This window comes from Triticum dicoccoides, chromosome 2B, assembly GCF_002162155.2.
Source record: "Triticum dicoccoides isolate Atlit2015 ecotype Zavitan chromosome 2B, WEW_v2.0, whole genome shotgun sequence".
NCBI classification, from domain to species: Eukaryota; Viridiplantae; Streptophyta; class Magnoliopsida; order Poales; family Poaceae; genus Triticum; species Triticum dicoccoides.
The window spans coordinates 321,763-325,806 of NC_041383.1; the positions used below are offsets into that span (position 1 = coordinate 321,763).

At 42.8% G+C, this 4,044-nt stretch overlaps 1 pseudogene; it reads right to left on the minus strand.

Moving 5' to 3' along the window:
• Positions 1 to 2,528: 2,528 nt before the first annotated feature.
• LOC119366662 lies at positions 2,529 to 3,761 on the minus strand (annotated as a pseudogene).
• Between the last annotated feature and the right edge of the window lie 283 nt (positions 3,762 to 4,044).

The window sequence follows — 4,044 nt, forward strand, 5'->3', positions numbered from 1 at the left end:
TGGGTCCTGGCAAGGGCCGGCGGGAGGGCTCTGTTTCTAGTAGTTTTTTCAATCTTGTTAGGGTTTGTGTCCTGTTCAGGAAGGCGAGACGGTGGCGGCTCCCTGAAGATGAAATAAAGGTCTCCACATCTAGCCCCGTTCAAGCGGTGCATCTAACATCATTGGTGGGCGTGTGAAGGTTTGTCTCCGGGGCATCTATCTTTGGTGGATTTGATCGGATCTCGTCGTTGTTCGTCTACGTTCATATGTCTTTGGTTTGGATCCATCCGATCTACGTTAGTCTTCATCGGCAGCGGTTGCTGTTCTGGGGTGCTGGCATAATAACAACAGATAGATAGATAGATAGATAGATAGAATAAATATCTCTATTTTCTTAGTCATATATAATAGATAAATATAGATAACATTTCAACCATATAGCACAAAGCAGCAAATATCGATGCACCATATATAATCTTATTTCCCTGGCTATATATAGTCCACACTACATTAGCTAACCTATATATAGTCCACACTACATTGGCTAACATGATACTTGCACAAAGCAATCCCATACATGTTCATGAAGGTAAACTGCATGCTCTTATTATGTATTTGTGTAATCCTCCTTTTCAAATCAAAAAGACTAACATGACTTTGGCATGGTTGTATAATTAGTAATATATGATTGTGCATCAATTGATGCAGAGGTCCGGGGTATATCCTCCTTTTCGAGAAAAATGTAATCATCTATCTGACCATCATCCGGATTTCTGCATGCCTGACGGATGGAGATTGGTTGACTCAATCTAATTTTTGCAACAAACAACAGATGGAAAAAGGCGAAGAGAAGACATCTCTTGAGTTGACGGCAAGGGGGCGAGGAAGGAAGATGCTGGTACTGAGGGCATGTACTAGTTGGTGGTAGTAGGAAGAATAGAAGGGGCCAATGGCCGACTGTTCTCTCTATGAGTGTCTCAAGGGAATAAGAGATTGGGCGCTAGGACTTGAGACTTGGAGGAGGTGAGGCAGTAAGATGATTCATGTTGATCGCTAAACCAATACGAGTGGTGCCAATGTATGTCGACTTTTTTGGAAGTTAGATCTAAACCATTAATTTTGTGTTTATTTGAAGGCCCGCACAACAGATGACTAGCTGGTTTTTGGCCAAAAAAAAATTTCGAACTTAGTACATGACATGGTCTTCTACCATAAACCTTTTTCGGCCAATTTTTTTCGCAAAGTGTCGGTCAACTCCTAGTTCCATTTTCTCAAGATAAATCTAGTTAGATTAGTATGAGTACTTCAGACGGACAGCTTCAATATGTGGCTCCTTTTCTTTGAGATCTATGGCTAAATCGTGACCACAAATATTTTTAACTCTATATTGTGCCTTTAGTATATAACTAGCATAGCGGCCCTTACTGAAAGTGGTCAAGGAATATATATTTGTGTTTCACACAAGCTTATTTTAAACTATGTCAAGTAATGATATTCTAAAAGCACCACAAATATTTTTCCAAGTGATTGCCACTTTTGTGGTTTATATATTTATTCCAAATTTATTTTGGTGCAAATCATTATTATGAAATTTGTAGAAATATCATCTGTATTAATAAACAATTTGTGCCCCACACATGTGATATTACAATGTGAACTTTTGTGTAGTTTTCATGTCAAGTTAGGTCACCACATTAGGTTAAAATTCAAATTATATGTCATTGTTTATTAGTTATACAATTATAAAACTCTAAATTTTGTGGTTCAACCAATATGTAAGGCCCACTGGGGCAGTAGTCAAAAAGGGTTTGTAGATAGTTATGAAAATCTATCGACTTTGGTCTAGATAATATAGTTATATTGCATCGAAGCAGTAGGCACAAGAGATGTAGTATGATCTTTTAAAATAATAAGGACCCCCAAAAATCTGTATGTATGATCGTTTGAAATAACAATATCTATTTGAAAGATTCGGCAGCAACAAAATTAGAAACTATTTCTCAACAATAAATTATACTTTAATATTAATTAGAAATGTTATTTTCACTGCTCTGATTATATGTGATTATCAAAGTTCAGCTAGTTTGATCGGGGTCTTTCTAGGTCGCCATCAATTTTGAGATATAGTAATTATTAAAATATCTACCTAAATTATATACTCCCTCTTGTATGATATTTTCCATTACTCGCTACAACTACCTCAAACTACAATTCAGCCTAGGTTGTGTTTCTTCTAACACGTCCTTGCGAAATTAGGATAGGAACATTCTTGACACAATTGTCTAGAATGAAACAAATTATATTGATAGGATATTGGGATTGTTTTTTCACCTTTGTATTCCATCTTGACACAATTGTCTAGCATGAAACAAACTATATCGATAAAATACGGAAGAAAAATGGATTTAGGATTAGACGTTCGCTCACGAGTATCCCTCTATTTTCTTTCGTATTTTGCATTCAATATATAATAATGCTAGAAGATAGATAGATAGATAGATAGATAGATAGATAGGAATAAATATCTCTATTTTCTTCCGTATTGTGCTTTATTCGTATCTATAATAGATAGATATAGATAACATTTCAACCATATAGCACAAAGCAGTAAATATCAGTGCACCATATATAATCTTATTTCCCTGGATGTACACATAATAACAATGGATACATGAATCGGCCTCCTTGCAGCTGTGCACGTCGGCGGCCACCGGCGGGTAAAGCCGCATGGACTCGGTGATGGCCGCGTGGAGGTAGTGCATTTCGCCAAGCTCCTCCAAAGTGAATGTTGACGCACCTTGGCCTGACGCATGGACCTCGCGCATGATCTTGTCCTCCACGTCGGGACGCGTGGACAATAACCAGAAGAACCAGGTCAGCGCGGACGAGGTTGTGTCACGGCCGGCGAGGATGAAGTTGGTGTGGTGACCACGTCGCGGAGGCTTTCGTCGCTGTGCTCGCCGGCTGCGGCCAACCGCGACAGAAGGTCGTCACTGCGCGCCAACCCAGCCGTCTCTCTCGCCCTGCGCTCACGGACGATCTTGTCGGCGTAGCCGTGGATCTTTGCGAGCGCCGAGCGCATGCGCCTCTCCGGCTCCATGTCGAGCAGCCTCTTGACGCGCCACAGCCACTTGGTAGGCGACATGATCCGGGAAACGATCGTGTTCTGTGCGTCGTTGAACGCCGCCATGAACACCGCGCTATGGTCCCCGGCCGTGGTCTCCTCGGTGAGGCAGGCGGGGTCCTCGCCGAAAGCCACGCAGCAGATGTTGTCGAACGCAAAGCGCTCCAGCAATCCTGCACGTCCAGAGTCGCTCGAGCAGCAGCAGCAGCCGCTCGACGACCTCGAAACGGACGACATCCGCCACGAAGTTTCTCAACGAGCGTTTGTTGAACTCATAGCTAGCGGCCTTGCGCTGCCACAGCCACTGCCCGCCGTCCGAGTTGAAGATGCCGTGGCCGAGGAAGTCCTCGAGCATGGAGATCGTGGGCTTGCCCTTGGGGTAATTCTCAAAGTTAGCCTTGAGGATGTGCTGGACGCTCGCCGGGTCGGCCGTGATGGCTTCGCCGGCGAGACCAAACACCTTGAAGACCATGGTATGCGTTGGGCTGCTCTGCATGACGCTAGTGTACCACTCGAGGAAGCAGTCTTGGTTTTTGAGCAAATGAGGCAGCGTGCCAAGGATGGGGTACACCTTGAGGTACAGGAAGTAAAGGAGAGGTAGCAAAGGAATTAAGAGGAGGAGGAGAAGATGAAGGGGTGAGGTCATTGAGGGTTCCATGGCCAAGTCTTTTGTTTTGTTTTTGAATTGAGTTTCGTGGCATAGCCATCGAAGGTGAGGAGAGGGAGGGGCCACTAGTAGAAAAAGGGCCACTTTAGTCCCGGTTCTTACACGAACCGGGACTAAAGGGCGCGGCCACGTGGAGAAGGAAAATTTTATGATTTTCTTTTTGAATTTTTTTTTGAAATTTCTTTTGAATTTTTTTTATTTTCAAATTTCTGAATTATTTTACCCTCTAGTCTCTAATCACCACCCCTCATCACTGCTCAATTTATCCTCTAAT